This window comes from Nicotiana tomentosiformis, chromosome 1 (assembly GCF_000390325.3).
Source record: "Nicotiana tomentosiformis chromosome 1, ASM39032v3, whole genome shotgun sequence".
Lineage (NCBI taxonomy): Eukaryota > Viridiplantae > Streptophyta > Magnoliopsida > Solanales > Solanaceae > Nicotiana > Nicotiana tomentosiformis.
Window position 1 is genome coordinate 72,556,517 of NC_090812.1, and position 22,580 is coordinate 72,579,096.

The 22,580-nt window shown below is 39.2% G+C and overlaps 1 long non-coding RNA gene and 1 pseudogene across 2 annotated transcripts; one reads left to right on the forward strand and one right to left on the reverse strand.

Annotated features, from left to right (window-relative positions):
* Positions 1-300: 300 nt before the first annotated feature.
* Positions 301-9,814, forward strand: LOC138898970 (uncharacterized). 2 transcript variants are annotated; one of them, XR_011410846.1, is made up of 3 exons: positions 301-544; positions 6,685-7,655; positions 8,140-9,814. It is a non-coding gene; the product is annotated as an uncharacterized lncRNA (long non-coding RNA). The 2 variants fall into 2 exon arrangements; XR_011410847.1 differs by having other exon boundaries at positions 309-544; positions 7,587-7,655.
* A 3,063-nt stretch (positions 9,815-12,877) lies between these two features.
* LOC104111818 (uncharacterized) lies at positions 12,878-22,302 on the reverse strand (annotated as a pseudogene).
* Positions 22,303-22,580: the final 278 nt, after the last annotated feature.

The following is a 22,580-nucleotide window of genomic DNA, read 5'->3' on the forward strand; positions in this document are numbered from 1 at the left end:
GAATACAGAGTATTTATTTGATTATAAAAAAATTTTATTAAGAATAAAATTATAAGTTTAAATAAAATTATTTTTAAATTTAAAAAAGCATCATCCTTTCTTTTATTCCTGTGGGTCCCACCATTAACAGCCGAAAATAAAAATAAAAGGATTGTTATATTATATTATTATATATACTTATATAGAAGAGCCCAGAAGCTGCTCTCCGTTGACGTCTCTGCTTTGACATGGGGGTATTTAAGTATTTTCGCATACCTTGACATGTGTTCCCTGCGCTTACACGTACACTTCACTTTGGTGAGTAAGCCTTCTATGAGATAATACACCTACATATATTCCTCCTTTTCTATGAAATTTCATCCCTCTTTACTCTGCTCCATCATCTCTTCCCCTGTCTATTTTTGTAGTATTTTCTCCACTACCTATCGAGTTCTCTCTGTGGGTTGTTGTTTTGTGAGTATAAGTACTTTTACTGATCTCTGCATCTTCTCCTAGTTCTCGATTTCTCTCCGGATTCTTTTTTTGGTCAATAACAATACTTCTGGTGAGATTTTTTTTGTTATTGTGCTTCTTTTTCTACTTATTTGCTTTGCTTCTTCTTTACTCAGTTGTATTATATTAAAATTGATAGGCGTTTATTTTATATAAGAGGTGTGATTGACTTTGTCCTCTTTGTTGTTTGATTTAGAATTGAAATTAGCGATTTCTATTTTCAAATTTTGTTTCTCTCTTTTTTTTGGGTTCCATCTCATTGGGTTTTTTCTTTTTGCGATACCCATCTTGCAGATTGAAACAGTTCCGTAGGACATTTTCTATTTGTCTTTAGAGTCTACTCTGAATTGACGCATAATTGGATTTAGTTGAGCTTTTGTTAGTTTGCTTAGTTTTTCATGTTCTCTATATATTTGACAATATGCTTCGAAGAGGGAAAAAGAAAAAGTAGCTCGCATTTATCTTTGTGGTCTTGACAAATTGCTTTAAAGAAGGAATGAAAAATTGACTATCACTAGCAAGGTCTCTCCAATAGTTTTTATGTGTTTGAAAATATGCCTTAAAGAGGAAAAATGAAAGATTGGCTATCACCAACTGGAAACACAAGATTACTCTACTTTATCTATCATTTCCTGTAAGAAACTTTATCATCGAATTACTATACTATGGATTCACTGTTCTTGTTTATATTTGTTCATTCTGCTGACGTTACAACAACAACAACAACCCAGTATAATCCCACATAGTGGGGTCTGGGGAGGGTAGTGTGTACGCAAACCTTATCCCTACATTGTAGAGGTAGAGATGTTATTTCCAATATACCCTCGGCTCAGGAAAGTATAGGTTTGTTCTGCTGAAGTTATGATCAAGAAATCGTCAGACAAAAAATATTGATTCCCGTAATTTGAATAACAGAGTTTCCTAATTACAGAATGAAAAATCAACATACATTTGAAGGGGTGCTAAGAGATTACACCAGCCTTGCCAAATATTGTATGTGTTTGCAACTGTAGAGTTAATGAAGACATGAGTCACATGCTGCATAAGCTTTTATTTTCAGCCTATCTATGCAATTGGCATTTATTGTCACATTCGGGAGATTAGGTAGCAACTTTGTATAGGTCTTAGGGATTGTTGCTATTTTTGGAGTGATTAGATGGTTAACTTATAAGTCGAATATGGTAAAAATGAGTCACAATAGAGTTTTATATTTTGCTGGACTAAAATATTAGAAGTCAATATGGTAAAAATGAGTCACAATAGAGGCTTACATTTCACCTATTCCTTCTTGAGAAGGACATGGTTCAATTTCCTTTTAACAAAAATATAACAATTAGTTATCCTTCTTTCATTCATATTAGCAGAGGATGAGATCGTTATAATATTTTTAGATATGAGCTTTATTTAGCAGTTTTTGTCTTGATTTTCCTGGTTTATGTCTATCAATCTTTTGGTTTCTGAAGTTGGTGTATGTAAAATTGTTGAATACATTCTAAGAGCTCTGGCTTGAGCTTGTAAGGCAGACTCCTATAGTCTAGCTAGACCATATGCGCGTAATAAATTCTAAAGACTACGGATCTAATAGATTATTAAGTTTATGGCCATATTGAAGGATTAGTGCAAGAGCAGATGTTTGATTTACGTACATGTTGGATATTGTCGCACCTTCTTTTTCCCGAGAGGATAGGGGATTGTTTTAATGAAGAGGGGGATTGGGCCGGACTGGGCAAGCAGGTGGGGTTTTGGGTTGGGCGAGAAAGAGGGGAGTTGGGCCAATTGGGGCTGCTGTGGCCCAATTTGAGATCAAACTTAAACAAAATCTTCCTTTTTCCATTCTTTTTCTTTTCTTTGATTTTAAATCCTAATTAAATTAATTAAAATCTAAATCAAATCCTTAAAATGCAAATAAAACCTAAAATGCTATGAAATGGAAAATTTAATATATATTTTTTTTTTTATGATTTTCAATGGTTTAAAAACAACTCTAAATATGTATGAACCACTCTAAACTATTTTGGAATATTTTTAGGAATGATTTGTATTAAAGAAAAAATTAGGTGCTCACGGCTACCCCTCTTTGCTCGAAAATATGAAGAGTTTTCGGGCAAAGATAAAGTGAGCAACTACGAATAAATTTTGCCTGTTTGATACTCCATGGGAAGTGTTTTGAAAAAGTTTGACCGAACCTTGCTTCGGAGGTTGCCTACATATTCTTGGCTATAAAGGAATCAGGTCAGTGTAGTTCTGGGAATTTTAGTAGCTGGGACTACCGAAAAGTTATGATTCCACTGTTGTTGTTGCTGTTACTGCTTGCTGAACTCCTTATTACACCGAAATCAAAATGAAAAGAAACTAAACAAGCCTATCAGCTATGAGTTACAAGGTTCCTATCTTTAAGTCTTCTGAAACTTGATCTTGAGTCTTGGCTGGTTCTTCATGCAGACTCCGATCTAAACCTTGATGCTTGCTAGCCGCAGTTGCTAGTTCACTCTTCTACGGCTTTTTCTGATCAAAACGGGAAATGCAATGCTCGTGACCTCAGTCATGTCTTCAGCATTCCACGTCCCTTAATCTGCTTCTGTATTTTGGATTCACTTCTTTTTCTTTTTCTTTTTCTTTTCTTATTTTGGATTGAGACTTTTTTTTCTGGCCACCCCGAAACGTGTGCCTCGAGGGAAAACCTGCTTAGAAAAACCAAATGAACGAAATTTTTTTGCCACAGTTTTCACTAGAAAAATTTCGTGAGCTATTTGTAACAAAACTCTATGTTATTTTATTATTGAAAGCAATAAAAGGTCGGAGTTGGTGTACCTTGAGAAAACAGAGACTAGGGAGTGGAGACCCTATGTCTAAAATGAAAGCAACTAGGGAGTAGAGACCCTATGTTGGAAAAGAGACTAGGGAGTGGAGACCCTAATGTTGGAAAAGCGACTAGGGAGTGGAGATCCCATGTCTAAAATATCATCAACTAGGGAATGAAGACCATATGTTGGAAAAGCGACTAGAGAGTGGAGACCCTATATCGAAAAACATCAAATAGGGAGTGGAGACCCTATGTTGGAAAACGCGACTAGTGAGTGGAGACCCTATGTCTAAAATAAAATCAACTAGGGAGTGAAGACCCTATGTTGGAAAAACGACTAGGGAGTGGAGACCCTATGTCTAAAATAAAATCAACTAAGGAGTGGAGACCCTATGTTGGAAAAGATACTAGGGAGTGAAGATTCACTCCCTATGTCTAAAATAAAATCATCAACTAGGGAGTGAAGACCCTATGTTGGAAAAGTAGACTAGGGAGTGTAGACCCTATGTCAAGCAACATCAACTAGGGAGTTGAGACGCTATGTTGGGAAAGCGACTAGGGAGTGGAGACTCCATGTCTAAAATAAAATCAACTAGGGAGTCTAGACCCTATGTCTAAAATAAAATCATCAACGAGGGAGTGAAGACCCTATGTTGGAAAAGTAGACTAGGGAGTGGAGACCCTATGTCTAAAATAAAATCAACTAGGGATTGGAGACCCTATATTGAAAAAACGACTAGGGAGTGGAGCCCTATGTCTAAAATAAATTAACTAGGGAGTAGAGACCCTATGTTGGAAAGGGCGACTAGGGAATGGAAACTCTATGTCTAAAACAAAATCAACTAGGGAGTGGAGACCCTATGTCTAAAATAAAATCAACTAGGGAGTGGAGACCCTATGTTGGAAAAGAAACTAGGGAGTGGAGACCCTATGTCCAAAAATCACCAACTAGGGAGTGGAGACCATATGTTGAAAAAATTAGACTAGGGAGTGGAGACCCTATGTCCAAAAATATAAACTAGGGAGTGGAGACCCTATGTTGGAAAAGTAGACTAGGGAGTGGAGACCCTATGTCTAAAATAATATCAACTAGAGAATGGAGATCCTATGTTGGAAAAGCGACTAGGGAGTGGAGACCTTATGTCTAAAAACATAAACTAGGGAGTGGAGACCATATATTGGAAAAGCGACTAAGGAGTGGAGACCCTATGTCTAAAATAAAATCATCAACTAGGGAGTGGAGACCCTATGTTGGAAAAGCGACTAGGGAGTGGAGACCCTATGTCTAAAAACATCAACTAGGGAGTGGACACCCTTTGTTGGAAAAAGCAACTAGGGAGTGGAGACCCTACGTCTAAAATAAAATTAATTAGGGAGTGGAGACCCTATGTTGGAAAAATGACTAGGGAGGAGACCTTATGTCTAAAATAAATTCTCCTTATGTCTAAAATAAATTCAACTAGGGAGTGGAGACCCTATGTCCAAAAATCATCAACTAGGGAGTGAAGACCCTATGTTGGAAAATATCAACTAGGGAGTGGAGACCCTATGTTGGAAAACATCAACTAGGGAGTGGAGACCCTATGTTGGAAAAGCAATTAGGAAATAAGGATCCTATGTCTAAAAATATCAACTAGGGAGTGGAGACCCTATGCTGGAAAAGAGACTAGAGAGCGGAGACCCGATGTCTAAAATAAAATCATCAACTAGGGAGTGGAGACCCTATGTCTAAAATAAAATCATCAACTAGGGAGTGGAGACCCTATGTCTAAAATAAAATCAATTAGGGATTGGAGACCCTATGTTGGAAAAACGACTAGGGAGTGGAGCCCTATGTCTAAAATAAATCAACTAGGGAGTGGAGATCCTATGTTGGAAAGGGCGACTAGGGAGTGGAGACCCTATGTCTAAAATAAAATCAACTAGGGAGTGGAGACCCTATGTCTAAAATAAAATTAATTAGGGAGTGGAGACCTTATGTTGGAAAAGAGACTAGGGAGTGGAGACTTGTAACGACCCGGCCGGTCGTTTTGAGAGTTAAGAGCCCCAAACCCTTATTAATTGCTTTGCCCATATCTATTTCTGCTATTGTGACTTGCCGGGATGATTGGTTTTGAGTTTCGCAGTGTTTTGGGACACTTAGTCCCTAAATGATAGCTTAAGTTTTAGAATTTGGACCGTAGTCGGAACTGTGTGAAGACGGATTCGGAATGGAATTCCGTCGACCCCGTTAGCTCCGTTGAGTGATTTTGAGCTTAGTAACGCGTCTGGAATGTGTTTTGGAGGTCTGTAGTAGATTTAGGCTTGAATTGGCGAAAGTTAGATTTTCGGCGATTTCGGTCGATAGTGAAAACTTTGATATCGAGCTCGGAATGGATTTCCGAAAGTGGTTGTAGGTTCGTAGTGTCATTTGTGACCTGTGTGTAAAATTTGAGGTAATTCAGACTAGATTTGACGTGTTTCGGCGTCATTTGTAGAATTTGGAAAATTCTAAGTTCTTAGTATTGAATCCGTGCTTAATTCATGATTTTTGGTGTTGTTCGATGTGGTTTGAAGGATTGACTAAGTTCGTATGGTGTTATAGGATTGGTTGGTAGGTTTGGTTGAGGTCCCCGGGGCCTCGGGTGTATTTCGGATGCTTAACGGAATGAAATTGGACTTAGGCAAATCTGGTGCTTTTGCTAATTCTGTTGTAATCGCATCTGCGCAAGGCTGCCCGCAGGTGCGAGTAAATTGGCGCAGAAGCGGGAAAATGGAGGAGTGTCAGGGGTCGCAGGTGCGAGGAGTTTTCCGCATATGCGATGCCCGCAGATGCGTTAGGGGTCTTCGCAGGCGCGCACGCGCAGATGCGGCCCTTTCATCGCATGTGTGAAGGTAGAGGGGGCAAGTGAATTGCGCAGATGCGCACAATTTCCGCACAAGCGCACCCGCCCAGGTTCCGCAGGTGCGGAAATACTTAGGTAGTGGTTAAAATCGAAGGGCTTCGTGATTTTTGTTATTTTTGACATTGCAAACTCGGTTTAGGGTGATTGTTGAGAGCATTTTCGAGGCATTTCTTGAGTTAATTCCCTTGTGCTTATTTTTTATCAATAATCTTGCTTCCCCATATATTTTCTCGCCTAGTTAGTGTGTATTTAAGGTGGAAATTGGGAATTGGAGGCAAGGGATTTGGAAGTTAGTTTTGTGGATTTGGAGGACCATTTGGTGTCGGATTTTAGTAAATTTGATATGGTTAGACTCGTGAGTGAACGGGCTTTCGAATTTTATGACTTTTATCCGATTGCGAGATGTGGGCCCCACATGCGATTTTGAGTTAATTTCGGAATTTTCCTTAAAATTAGATGAGTCTATTATTGTTGTATTTTTGATATGTAATTGCTTTTGGCTAGATTTGGGTTTTTGGCTAGATTTGGGCCATTCGGAGTTGGATATTCGTGGGAAAGGCATTGTGACTGATTGATTGCGCTTGGTTCGAGGTAAGTGGCTTGCCTAACTTTGTGTGGTGGAAATCCCTTTAAGATTTGGAACTATTGTGATATGTGAGCACCGTGTATGTGAGGTGACGAGTACATACACGGGCTAGTTGTGGAAAACCCAAATTTTCTTACTGAGCGGCAACATGTTTTTCCTGTTATTTTGAATTATACCATTTTAATGAGTACTAATTTATTTTCAATTTTAATTGAATTATTCCAATATGTGTAGCTATCATGTTTAGTCTAATACAACATGTCTACGTGTCTTAATTGTTTATGTGAATTATGTGTAGTATACTTAATGAATTTCCTGCTTCTTCCCTGACTGGTACTTAGTCTAAATTGTAAGAATTTCGTGATGTAGTTGTATTTCTATCATTCGCGCTGCATATTTACTTTGGGACTACGGAACGGTATTCCGGGAGATCCCCCTGCACATTTATTTTGGGGCTACGAAACGGTATTCCGGGAGATCCCCCTGCATATTTATTTTGGGACTACGGAACGGTATTCTGGGAGATCCCCCTGCACATTTACGTTTGGGATTACGAGACGGTATCTTGGGAGATCCCCTGTTGTGTTTCTGTGTACTAAGTTGTTGCCTTCTATGATTTCATTGTTGTTAAATTTTAGCCTTTATTTTATTGCGGTATTATTACATACTTACCAGTAGGGCCTTTATTGTTTTATTACATACTTACCAGTAGGGCCTTGGCCTGACCTCGCCACTACTCGACCGAGGTTAGGCTTGGCACTTACTGGGCACCGATTGTGGTGTACTCAGGCTACTCTCTGCACATGTTTTTCGTGTGCAGATCCAGGTGTACCTTATCAGCCGCACTGTCAGTGAGCCGGGACAGCTTTGGAGACTTAAAGATATATCTGTCGCGTCCGCAGACCTCGGAGTCCCCTTCTACTCTTTCTCATGCCCATTATCTTCTGTATTTTTTCTTGTTAGACTCTGATGTATAGAGACACTAGATTTTCCTTCTGTAGTTTGTGATTCACGATGTTTCGGGTTTTGGAACTTGTTGTGTATTTTTGAATAATTGGTTAAATTTATATTTTTATTTCATTATTCCGCAAAATGTTAGGGTTACCTAGTTGTAGAGACTAGGTGCTGTCACGACGTCACACGGAGGAAAAATTGGGTCGTGACAAGTTGGTATCAGAGCTCTAGGTTCGTAGGTGTCGTGAGTCACAAACCGGTTTATTAGTCTCGCGGATCGGTACAGAGACGTCTGTACTTATCTTCGGGAGGCTATGGAACTGTTAGGAAAATTTCACTACTTTGATTCCTTGTCGTGTGAAAATTGTTGACTTCAGAGACTCTAAATTTCTGTATTATATTCTCTCACAGAAGGTGAGGACACGTACAAGCGGATCCGATGAACAGGCACCCGCGCCCCCGCTAGAGCCGCAAGAGGCCGGGGTCGGGGTAGAGGCCGAGGATGTCCATGTGGTGCAGCCAGAGCACCCACACGAGCTGCTACAGAGGAGCCCCCAGTAGCTCAAGCTGGAGGGCAGACACCTGAGATACATGTTGCTGCACCAGCCCTCCAGGAGACTCTAGCTCAGTTTCTGAGCATGTTCAGCACCTTAGCTCAGGCTGGATTGATTCCACTTGCTCTTACCATATCTCAGGCCGGGGGAGGAGCACAGACTCCCGTCGCCGGTACTCTAGAGCAACGGGTTCAGGTCGACTAGGTTCCAGAGATTGTTCCAATGCAGCCGGTAGCTCCAGCTCGGCCCGAGGTTAGGGCAGCAGCTTCTGAGGCGGAGCAGCTCAGACTTGAGAGGTACAAGAAGTACCACCCACCTACTTTCAGCGGATTGGCTACAGATGATGCTCAGGCTTTTCTGGAGGAGTGTCATCGTATTCTCCGTACTATGGGCGTAGCATAGACGAGCGAGGTTACTTTTACCACATTCCAGCTTAGAGGAGCAGCCTATCAGTGGTGGCGTGCTTATGAGTTGAGTAGTCCGGCTGAGGCAGCTTCACTTACATGGACTCAGTTTTCGGACCTGTTTTTGAGAGAGTATGTCCCTCAGAGCCTCATGGACTCATGGCGCGCGAAGTTTGAGCAGTTACGCCAGGGTGCTATGACTGTGTCAGAGTATGCAGTTCGCTTCAGTGATTTGGCTCGACATGCACCGGCCTTAGTTGCCACAGTTCGAGAGAGGGTTCGACGGTTTATTGAGGGTCTCCATCCTAGCATCCGGAGTAGTATGGCCAGGCAATTGGAGATGGATATTTCTTATCAGTAGGTTGCGGGTATTGCCAGGAGATTCGAGGGCATGTTTTTCCGGGACAGAGAGGACAGGGAGGCCAAGAGGTCTCGAGAGGCTGGTTATTATTTGGGAGCTCGTGCCCCAACAGCTCGCCATGGTAGGGGTTATGTGAGCCGCCCCGTTCATTCAGCTCTTCCAGCCTCCAGCGGTGTTCCGGCTCCTTCTAGACCCCAGGAGCCTTATTATGTACCGCCAGTATCTAGTGTGTCTCCTGCACGGGGTGTTCCTAGCGGCCAGTCCAACAGACTTGGCCCGAGCCAGTCATAGCAGCCACGCCCTCCCAGAGCTTGTTTTGAGTGTGGCGACACTCGCCACATAGTGAGGGATTGCCCCAGGATTAGGAGGGGTGAACCTCCACAGACTTTTCAGCCACAACGTGCTGCACCGGGTCCTAAGGCTATGATTACAGCACCAGCTGCCACCCCACCTACTCAACCTGTTCGAGGTGGAGGTCGGGGAGGTAGAGGTCGCCCTAGAGGGGAGGCCAAGCCAGATATTATGCACTTCCTGCTCGTACAGAGGCAGTTGCTTCTAATTCTGTCATTACAGGTATTGTTCCGGTCTGTCATAGAGATGCGTCGGTATTATTTGACCCACGCTCTATATATTCTTATGTGTCCTCTTATTTTGCTCTGTATTTGGGCGTACCTCGGGATTCTTTGAGTTCCCCTATTTATGTATCCACTACTGTGGAAGATTCTCTTGTTGTGGACCGCGTGTATCAGTCATGTTTGATTGCTCTTAGTGATTTTGAGACCAGAGTCGATTTATTATTGCTCAGCATGGTGGACTTTAATATTATTTTGGGCATGGACTGGTTGTCGCCCCATTATGATATTCTTGATTGTCACGCTAAAATCGTGACGCTGGCTATGCCAGGTTTACCGCGATTAGAGTGGAGAGTTACCTTAGAGTATACTCCCAGCAGAGTTATTTCTTTTCTTAAAGCTTAACGAATGGTTGCGAAGGGGTGTGACGCGTATCTAGATTATGTGAGAGATGTCAGTATTGATACCCCTACAGTTGAGTCAGTTCCACTAGTGAGGGACTTTCCAGATATGTTTCCAGCTGATCTTCCGGGCATGCCGCCCGACAGAGATATTAATTTTGGCATTGATTTGTTGCCGGGCACTCAGCCCATCTCTATTCCTCCATATCGTATGGCTCCTCCTGACTTGAAGGAGTTGAAATAGCAGATTCAAGAATTGCTTGATAAAGGCTTCATTCGGCCTAGTGTGTCACCTTGGGGTGCTCCTGTCTTATTTGTGAAGAAGAAGGATGGTTCTATGCGGAAGTGTATTGATTACCGCCAATTGAACAAAGTCACAGTGAAGAACATGTATCCATTGCCTCGTATTGATGACTTATTTGATCAGTTACAGGGTGCCAGAGTGTTTTCCAAGATTGACCTACGTTCAGGTTATCATCAGTTGAAGATTCGGGAGCCGGATATCCCGAAGACTGCTTTCAGGACCAGATATGGTCACTATGAGTTTCTTGTGATGTCTTTTGGGCTGACCAATGCCCCAACAACTTTTATGCACTTGATGCACAGTGTGTTCCGGCCCTATCTTGACTCATTCATCATTGTGTTTATTGACGACATTATGGTATACTCCCGGAGTCGGGAGGATCATGAGCAGCACCTGAGGACTGCACTTCAGACCTTGAGAGAAAAGAAGTTATATGCAAAAATTTTAAAGTGTGAGTTTTGGGTAGACTCATTAGCATTCTTGGGTCATATAGTATCGAATGAGGGGATCCAGGTGGATCTAAAGAAGATTGAAGCAGTGCAGAGTTGGCCCAGACCGTCCTCATCTACAAAGATCCGAAGTTTTCTTGGTTTGGCGGGATATTACCGCCACTTTTAGAGGGATTCTCATCTATTGCAGCACCTATGACCAGGCTGACCCAGAAGGGTGCTCCGTTCAGGTGGACAGAGGAATGTGAGGAGAGCCCCCTGCACATTTATTTTGGGGCTACGAAACGGTATTCCGGGAGATCCCCCTGCACATTTACGTTTGGGACTACGGGACGGTATCTCGGGAGATCCCTTGTTGTGTTTCTGTGTACTAAGTTGTTACCTTCTATGATTTCATTGTTGTTAAATTTCAGCCTTTATTTTATTGCGGTATTACACTCTATATTGTTTTATTACATACTTACCAGTAGGGCCTTGACCTGACCTCGTCACTACTCGACCGAGGTTAGGTTTGGCACTTACTGGGCACCGATTGTGGCGTACTCAGGCTACTCTCTGCACATATTTTTCGTGTGCAGATCCAGGTGTACCTTATCAGTTGCATTGTCAGTGAGCCGGGACAGCTTTGGAGACTTCAAGGTATATCTGCCGCGTCCGCAGTCCTCGGAGTCCCCTTCTACTCGTTCTCATGCCCATTATCTTTTGTATTTTTCCTTGTTAGAATATGATGTATAGAGAAACTAGATTTTCCTTCTGTAGTTTGTGATTCACGATATTCCGGGTTTTGGGATTTGTTGTGTATTTTTTGAATAATTGGTTAAATTTATATTTTTATTTCATTATTCCGCAAAATGTTAGGCTTACCTAGTTGTAGAGACTAGGTGCCGTAACGACATCACACATAGGGGAAATTGGTTCGTGACAAGACCCTATGTCCAAAAATCATCAACTAGAGAGTGGAGACCCTATGTTGGAAAAAAGAGACTAGGGAGTGGAGACCCTATGTCCAAAAACATCAACTAGGGAGTGGAGACCTTATGTCTAAAAACATCAACTAGGGAGTGGAGACCATATGTTGGAAAAACGACTAGGGAGTGGAGACCCTATGTCTAAATACATCAATTAGGGAGTGGAGACCCTATGTTGGAAAAGCGACTAGGGAGTGGAGATCCTATGTCTAAAATAAAATTATCAACTAGGGAGTGGAGATCCTATGTTGGAAAAGTAGACTAGGGAGTGGAGACCCTATGTCTAAAATAAAATCAACTAGGGAGTGGAGACCCTATATCCAAAAATCATCGACTAGGGAGTGGAGACCCTATGTCCAAAAACATCAACTATGGAGTGAAGACCCTATGTCCAAAAATATCAACTATGGAGTGGAGACCCTATGTTGGAAAATAGACTAGGGAGTGGAGACCCTATCTTGAAAAACGACTAGGGAGTGAAGACCCTATGTCTAAAATAAAATCATCAACTAGGGAGTGGAGACCTTATGTTGGAAAAGTAGTCTAGGGAGTGCAGACCCTATGTCTAAAATAAAATCAACTAGGGAGTGGAACCCTATCACTACAAAAAAAAAAAAAAAAAAGCATTTAACGACGACCGAAATCCGTCGCTAAAGAGCCTTTTTCCGTCGCTAAGCAGGATTAGCAACGGATTACCATTTGTTGCTGATTTGCTCGTTGCTAAGCTCTTCGCGACGGAAAAATGGAATCCATCACATCGCAATATTAGCGACGTTCTAGCGACGAACACTGTCAGTTGCTACAGTTAGCGATAGAATTTCCGTTGCTATATTGGAAAATTGTATCACTAAATTCACAATGCATTTCGTCGTTGGTATACTTTTGCGACAGAAAGTCGGTCGCCAATTCGTCGCCAATAATTTGAGAATCATTTCAGCTTTTGCATTTGGCGACCAAAATCGTCTGTTGCAATCTGTCACAATGTTATTTTATATATTTATTTTTGTTACAAAAATATACGGCGCAATCTGTCACAACTTTTAGATATTTTTTATTTAACATTTTAAATTTTCTCTGCTCATGCACTTTGTATGTAAATTATAAAATTCATATAAATTAACATACTTCAAGGTCCAAAATGATATCAAAATGCATATAGCTAATACAATTAAGTTCGAATTATCCCTAACACCAATAATAAAGTTCAAACCAAAAAGGTGCGAATTATCCCTAACACCAACAATAAAGTTCAAACCAAAAAGCTTCCAAATACGAGGCTTAGGGGTTAAGGTCATCATCTGAAACCGATGGGTGAACCCCATGAACAGTAGCAGTAGTAGGAGCATGAACTGTTGGTACCACATCTGATGGGTGGTCAGTAGAAGTCAGCGAGGGTGACGAAATCATTTCACGCACCCGCTCAATCAATACTGGAAGCATATGATCAGTTAGCACAAGAACTATGTGCTCTGTTAGTGCAGGATTCAAACGCATCACTAACTCTTCCAGGTTCGATGCTGATTGAGCACTCGAAGGTGGTATTGATGATGAAGCATCTGATCCGGAAGAGCCACGAAGATTCGGTCCATAGTAGCATTTTGCTTGAGATCCAAGACCATATACTCTTCTCTTCTTTTTCCCTCCCGCGGCTTCGTAATATGCTTTACATTGATCAATATCAGATTGAGTTTGTGTTTGTTCTTGTAATATTTCTTAATACCTTTCCTGTAAAAGAGGTGTAATAAATAGTGAAATTAAAATAGTCAAGAATGTTGAGCATTTAATTAACCAACAGAGAGGATACTTTTCATACTCTTTTTACATTGTAGTAAATAAGATTATAAAATATTGGACTTACATGCACGATTCGAGCTTTCTCATCAAGAAAAGATTTTCTAGCATGCCCATGTGTATGGACGTACAAATGTATCTCACTTGGTGTTGGGTCTCGACCCTTTTCAACAGCCTATACAAAAAATAATTTATTTTTAAAAGGATGAAAATATTATTATAGTAGAAGATGACATGATCCCAGAAGAAATTTAAAGCAAACGGACTTGAACCAAACAATTCACAACGATAATAAGAGAGAAAAGTACGAAAAATTTGCACGAAATAAACAAAGCACACAAGAAACTAGAATTAAACTCAATATGGAAAATCTAGCGATCCTTCAAAGATTGTTGCACCAGAATGACATTGAGAAAGCAAAGGTTCTAGCTTCTAATCTTTCTGAACTTGTAACTTTTAATCTTTCTGAACTTTTTATCTTTCTGAACTTCTAATCTACTTACATTATCCATCCAGCTACAATTATTAGCGCACACAAATAGCTGAAACATTTTCCTTCAATTTGGTTAAAAAAGATCAAATTAGAAGAAGAAATCTAAAAGCACCTAATTTTCAAAGGTTAAACGAGATCAGCTTGCCTATAAGACATAAGTATCTACACGTTGTGAGGGATAACATATTGATACTGTGCTGACAGAGATTCAATTTTGTTTGATTCAATAAGCTATTAATTCTAGTTTAGTGTCACCAATTTCAGTCGAAAACAATTACACTTATAAATATACAATACAAGGGTTAAGGCTGCCAATACAGGGCTGAAACCATCATCAACAGCTTAGGACTGAAACCATCATCAACAGCTTAGGACTGAAACCATCATCAACAGCTCAAAATGCTGTGACAGTATTTGATGTATTTCCTTCAAGTGTTAAGGCTTCCAATACAGGGGCAAAACAAGTGCAAGGGGTGGCTGAAAGTAAGCAGTTGACAACTACACAAAACACTCTTGTATGCGATGCTGAGGACCAGACTTTTGCAAGTAAAAAGACTGGACAAAAATGCATATCTGTGGAGGCAAAAACTGGTGGTACAATTGATGATGGTAAGGTCAATAATTCAAATACAAAGGAGGGAAACTGGAACGTAGTGTCATCTAGAAAATCACCTATTAAGCAGGTGGTATCGCCAAGGCAACAAAATTCAGGTGTTCGACTAAATATCTCCACCACTGCTTCGATCTCAAATACTTTTGAAGCACTAGAAGTTGTGGACGAAGGTATACTCGATTCAACAACCCCAAAAGACGACATGATGAACAAGCAAATTGTTGAATGCTCTACCAGTGAAAAAGGTGATCAAGACAGTGATAAATTGGCTCAAAATTTGGTACAGATGTAACTTCTAATCTTCTGCATTTCCATTACAAAGATGTAGCTTTCTTCTTTATGAAGTGACACAGTTCTAACAGATGTGAGAGCACAAGCAAGCAGGGGATCTGTTTGAGCAAGAACGAGTGCAGAATCTCTAAGAAAGGGCATCCAAACACATTACATGAGATGTTCTTACAAAGATTGCAAGACTATAGGACATGGTTCTAACTTTTATTTTGCTAAATTCAATTCATACATAACTATAAAATGCTCTAACCTTAGATGTCTTGTGAAAGTTCCCATGAAATCCTGTGTGTATTAACAAGAAAAAGGGCGCTCTAACTAATAAACGAAGTTCACCAAAATATATGAGATCCACAATACCTCGTGAGTTCAGGACTGAAACCATCATCAACAGCTCAAAATGCTAGTCTTTACAATATTTGGTATATGTACAAGATGAGAGAACATCAGAGAAGCAGACACTTCAGTAATGTATCTAATCAGGCACTATACTTCATACAAATGTTACAACATACACGAGGTTGCTCAAATAGAATTACAGATAACATGAAGCACCTACATTCTGATTCTGTTGCACTCCTACTTCCATTTCATTTAGTTAATACCTATCTAGTCTACAGTGCATCTACAATGACTACAGGTACATACTGAACATGCAGAAAGCATTAAGTACCTTCTTCAGTTGGTTTTGTCTTTCAAACAGCTTGTCTCTGTGAATACTTAATCAGAAGTTTTCCTTAAACTCTTTAGCCGCATTTATTATAGCCTGGCCGGGGAGCTAACTATTGTTTTGTAGAATAGATTTTCTCAGCAACCAATGAAATTACATACGTTAAGTAACAAATCAATCAATCGTAACGCCAAGGAATGAAAGCTAAGGTTACTATAAGCAATTCTTAACACCAACAAGAAGAAATTTTAAGTTCAGAGTTGCAATAAAGCTAAGGTTGCGATATACTTACAAGTCTCTTGCGATACTCCCCATTGGAGACAGAGCCGCATGTGTGAGTCTCGGTGGAGACTCCACTCCTACCGCCACGACGATTTTGCATTTATTTCTGACTTTTCAATACACTTGGGATCTTTCCAAAGTTGTTCCCAACTTTCCCACACTTCTTCTGGAACACCTCTTGGCCTAACCTTTTTAGTTTTTATTTTGGAAATGAAATCTTTGTACCTTATTGATGCCTTATTCTCCCATTGGCTCCTCACTGCACTAGCTATGGAAGAGTCCCAATAGAATTTCTTCTGAAATAATTTTATAAAGTAATAACATTAATATCTTATTTATAACAGTTAATACACTTCCTAAATTCATTATATAATGAGAAGTTATACCTTGAATTCTCCCCAATAAAAGTTTTTTATCTCGTCAGAGACACTTTTCCAATTGATTCCATTGGGATCAAGTTCATGCTTGAAAGATTTAAATATATTCTTCGAGCATAATCCACTAGGTTCTAACCTGAAAAAATTTGAAGACAATAGTTGAAGGGGTATCAGAAATCAAAATTTCTATATAAAAAATAATAGTAAAAACATGGACTAACCCTGTAGGAGCAAGAGTAACAAGTGTCCGCTGCCCGCGACTACTGGTGCACTCACCTTCGCCAATTGTGTTGCTTTGAGTAGATATGCCCTCACCTATTGGGTTACTCTGATCAGGTGTATTAGGAGATGATTCAGAATGGATAGTTGGGGTACTACCATGACCTGATGTTTGAACGGGTGTCGTACTGCTAGGAGCTAAAGTTTGTACTTTATTTATGTGATTCTGCCCACCTAAAGAACTTGTACCACCTTGTTGAGTACTAATTATAGGAATGGGAACAGAAGGCATATTTGCACGAATAGCAGAATTACCCCTACCCCTAACTCAGGACTTGCCTCCACGAGCTATGCTATCTCTGCCTCTCCCTCGAGTCATATCTACAAAAATAATTACATGTAAGCAAATTAGAGTCATAAATTGGTATAAGTCAAGAATTAAGTCCCTGCAAATAGAAAACATTGGTATAAGTCAAGAATTGGGCCAAAATTACTGCTAGATTTTTCAATTTTATAGTAAGTGATAAATTTAGGGAAATGAGTGAGAAGTTAGACATCAAAGAAAAGCAATAAATATAGATATATTCTTGCAGATAGCATTCAACTTAGATTACAACAAACAAAACACATAGCATTCAGCTTAGATTATAACAAACAAAACACAGTAAGATGCATCAACATATTTTTAATTAACACACTAGTCACTATCCATTTTTTCTTCTTCTTCATGATGATCTAGCAATAATTCATCATCAACGTGCTCATCCATTTCAATTAAATCCCCATTTGGATCATGTAAGAGTATATTTTCATCAACGACAATGTTCATATCTATCACATGATCTTCAACTTCTTCAACTTTGAAGGGGAGATTCGCATCTGAAATTGCCATCACTTACTCATCGGGTAATTCAACAACATGCCAAGGTTTAACTTTCAATACAGCTGACCAATCCTCCTTGTCCTTTCTCTTGCTAGGATAAGGAACATAACACACTTGAGTTGCTTGCATCGCAAGAATAAAAGGTTCATATTTTTTATATCGACGACGATGGTTAACATCCACCAATTTGTATTGATTATGCTTTTTAACACCAACATTCATCGTTGGGTCAAACCATTCACACTTGAATAATACAGTTTTCTTTAAAGGTTAACATCCACCAATTTGTATTGATTATGCTTTTTAACACCAACATTCATCGTTGGGTCAAACCATTCACACTTGAATAATACAGTTTTCTTTAAAGGTTCTTCACAGTATTCTACTTGTATAATCTCTTGTATCTAATGATAGTAGTCACCAACATTTGGATCCGATATACAAACTCCACTGTTCATTGTTGATCTTGTGCTACCATGACTTTCTGTGTGAAATTTATATCCATTAACAAAATACACTGACTGACATATCGCGCTTATCAATGGTCCATGAGCAAGGCTACGCAAGAATGCATTCTCAATATGGTTGCTTCGGACCTATTTAAGAAATTGTGAGACTTAGTTAAATTTAACAAGTCAATTTATGTACATTATTGTATAAAAGTAAATTATTGTTGGAGGCTTACATATTGCTTGAACCATATAGAGAAATATGTTTCGAGATTCTCATCTATTTGATCCTGAGATAGACTCGGATATTCTTCTTGTAAACGTTCCACGTACATACTTCATTGCAACAAAATAAGTTAAAATTAGTGCTTCAGATATATGAATATTTGTTATATTAAGCAAGTATAACTTTCAAATGTTACCTTACAAATGGCTCAACCTCTTTACAATTTAGTAGAATGTAAGTTTGGGCAGCCTTGATTTCTTCCAAGGATAAACTCCTCTTTTTTCCTTCTCCCGATAGTCGACCTGGATGTGTAAATATTGATAAATTTCCTTTATGATCTTCCACAACATCACCATCATCATTCCGGTCCACATTATGATTACGTGTAATGACATGAGGTTCAAAATAATGAGAAAATAATTGTGTTGACTCTGTCATCAAGTATGCTTTACAAATAGATCCCTCAACACTAGCTTTATTCCCAATCATTTTTTTCAAAGCTCCAAGGTACCTAAATAGATAAATGAATGGACCATAAAATTAAAAAGTCATGTGTAGCATACTTGTCACTATTATGACATAGAAGTTTTAAATTTACCTCTCAAAAGGATACATCCATCGATATTGTACAGGTCCAGCAATTCTTGCTTCATATGGTAGGTGCACGGGCAAATGTTCCATTGAGTTAAAGAACCCCTGTGGAAATATACGTTCCAACTTACACAAGATCTGTGAGATGTCTATTGCTAATCTCTCCATGTCAGCCACTCGTAGAGTGGTCGAAGTAAGATCTTTAAAAAATAAGCTCAATTCTGTAAGTGTCTGCCACACATTACTAGGAAGTAGTTCACGAAAGGCAATAGGCATTAATCGTTGCATAAACACGTGGCAATCATGACTTTTCATGCCAAATAACCTAGACTTGTTCATCTCTAGACATCGACCCAAATTTGAAACATACCCATCTGGAAACTTCAAACTTTTCACCCAATCGAATAAGATATCTTTTGCTTCATTGCCTATTGTATATGCAGCTTTGGGATATTTTCCACTAGCATCCTTTGCCAACTGAGGTCTATCGCAATAGGTTAGCATATCCAGACGTGCTTTTGGATTGTCTTTGGTTTTGTCTTTAACATTAAGAACTGTGTTAAATACATTATCAAAGACATTCTTTTCAATATGCATGACGTCAAGATTATGCCGAATCATGTTAGAACTCCAATAAGGCAAATCCCAAAAGATGCTTCGCTTTTTCCATCCACAAGATTTACATATTTTCGAATTAACTACTTGTACATCTTCCTCTGTTACTTTCCTTAGCCCTAACACACTAATTTGGTTCAAAATTTCCTCTCTCGTTCTAAGTGCTGGTGGTAGTCTTTTGACAGTCTGACTTTAAGAAAGTTTTTACGATCTTTCCTAAATGGATGATATTGGTCAAGGAACATTCCATGACTATCAAACCAAGTTGTTTTCCCACCATGACGTAATCTTAAAGATTGTGCTTCCTCCATACAATAAGGACATGCTAACTTGCCAGCAGTACTCCATCCTGATAACATAGAATATGTTGGAAAGTCATTGATTGTCCACATCAAAGCCGCCCTTAATTGAAAGTTTTGCTTTTTTGAGATGTCAAATGCTTCCACACCTTCCTCCCATAACAAGGTCAATTCTTTTATTAGAGGTTGTAGAAAAACATCAATTTTTTGTTTAGGATTGGTTGGCCCTGGAACAATGACAGTTAAGAACATGTACGCCTCTTTCATACACATCCAAGGAGGTAAGTTGTATGAGTGGCAATCACTGGCCACGAAGAGTATTTTCTTCCTGATTGACCAAATGGTTGGAAACCATCAGTACATAACCCCAACCTCACATTCCTTGGTTCAGCAGCAAAAAATGAATGAGTTTCATTGAAGTGCTTCCAAGCCTCAGAGTCTGATGGATGACGCATTACCCCCTCCTCTTGTATATGCTCATGATGCCATCTCATGTCACCGACTGTAGTATGAGATGCGTATAATCTTCGCAATCTAGGAATCAAAGGAAAATAATACATCTTTTTATAAGGGACTAATTTCCTCTTACGAGAACCAACGCGACGTTTAAACTCGTAGCCACAAAACTTGCAAGATGTGAGGTCTTCATCGTCACCCCAAAACAACATACATCCTGAATTACAACAATCAATCTTTTCAACCGGCAAACCCAAGCTACGCACTAGCTTCTTGGTTTGATAATAACTTTCAAGCATTATGTTATCTTCAGGTAAAGCCTCTTTCAGCAATTGTATCATTTGGTCATATCCCCTCTGTGATAAAGTGTTCTCCATTTTAATGTTTAACATCCTAGAAACTACTGCGAGTTGAGAGAGGGGAGAACCAGGATACAATTCTGTATCAGCGGCCTTTAGCAAATCATAAAACCTTTGAGACTCAGGATTAAGCTCCTCCTCCATTGAAGGATTAGCCTCGTCCTCCATTGAAGGCTCAAAATGATGAGACGGCTCAAATTCAGTGTTACTATAAGATTGCCAACTAGAATCCTGGCCAAAGTTGGGTCCAGCTGCATCTAAAACCATTTGTCGGTATGGATTGTCATATCCTAATGCAGGTTGAACACCACCATGTAGATCACTGCTAGAAGACGTCACACCAGTCACATCTTTTTCCCCTTGATACTTCCAAACAGAATAGTTTTCAACAAATCCAAACTTAAAAAGGTGAAATCTAACCGTTTCAACATCCATGTATATAATGTAGCGACATTTTTTACATGGACATCTAACATTCTCACCACTCATGTGATTTCGCTGAGAACGTGCAAACAGGAGAAAGCTATCCATACCAGTTACAAAATTAGAATTAATACCCCCTCGGCCATCCAACCTCTCGTACATCCAAGCACGCTCTAAATTATCCATATTCCTATTTAATATAGAAACAAAATAGGATAATCAGACTTCTTTTTTCTATGAGTAAGATAATAAGAATGTTCTAAAGGGAAGTACTGGACAAAAAATTAAGAAGATAAGCAGGAGAAGATTAATTAAACTACCAAAGGAATCTACCAAAAAATTCTCCAAGCGTTTACCATCCAAAGGTGTCAAAATCACTATAGCAACTACAAAATCCTTCTTGAAAACCATGCTATTGGTGATATTTGTAAGAGAGTCAAGTAATGAGACCAAATTATGACGGCTGCCAAACTATTGGTAACCCTTTTCATCGTATTCTTAGAAGTTTAGCTCAATGAAGGTCAAGACATGTCAACATGATAGGAAAACAATTAGATAAAAGATTTATACCAAATCATGTTACTTATTAGGTAATTACCCGTAAATCTCTTTATATATAGTATTAATCAAATTTCTGATAAAATGAGTAACTGATCTACTATCACAAGTTAAGATTCACTAATGGTTTAAAAATATTTACCCAATTAGTATGTATAACTTAAATTCATCCGAACAATGAGAAAGATAACCTGCAATAACAGATTAAAACTCAATGATGGTATAATTTTCTATTTGCACAGTGAGTATATGAGTTACTCACTGTGCAATGAAGTAATTACACTGCAATTAGCTGTAGTCCAAATCTTCTTGCTGTTCTTCCCAACTATAAAGAGAAAGACAGTTACCCCATTTTTCTTTCGAGAACCGAAGGCCTAAATCTAACCAAATCCGAAAAATGGCTACCAAGGTTTACATCGTGTGAGTATTTTTTTCATCTTTTTCGCTTTGCTTTTCATTTTTCTTTGAAAAATAAATAAATTAAAAATTCGTATTCTACAAGGAAACAAAATGTGGCGATTAAAAATTTCTGTGTAAAAATTGACAAAATCCTGTGGCCAAAGCAAACAGAAGATTGACAAAATCCTGTGTCAATCGAGGCCATTTCTGATGGCTATGAAGATGGCGGCCTCGGACAACAATCAGCTTCGCAACATAACAAGATTCAAACAAGTTGGCTCTAACAAATCAGTGGCTTAGCATTTTTGGTACCCAAAATTAGTACAAAGCATAAGAAACAGAAGAAGAAACAAAGCCATCTACAAACCTTAGATTCACGTTGGCTACTGATTTTTGCTCTTGTTCTTGAAAACCCTCATCGTGTGTCTTCTACTGATTTTGCTCCAGCCGCCTGATTTTGCTCCCAGCGTGTGTTTCTACTGCTTTAGAAGAAGAGACTGATGTTTTACCAAATTTGTGCCCTAGGGAAAATAATTAAGTGGTCTTCAGCGACGGATTTAGCTACGGACAAAGTTCCGTCGCTAAAAATAACATTAATTTTCATTAAAGAATACATTATCGACGGAAATTTCCATAGCAAGGAGTTTTAAAACATTTTGAAAAAGAAATTAAGGCTATCGACGGATTTTTCGTTGCTAAATCCGTCGTTGTAGTTAAATAAAGTTTGTCACTCAGCTTTTGTCGTTAAATCCGTAGGTAAATTGAGGGCGCCAATATTTAGCGCCAACAATTAGCGACAAATTTTCGATTTCGTTGCTATTCCGTCGCTATATTAGATACTAATTATTTTTTGGCT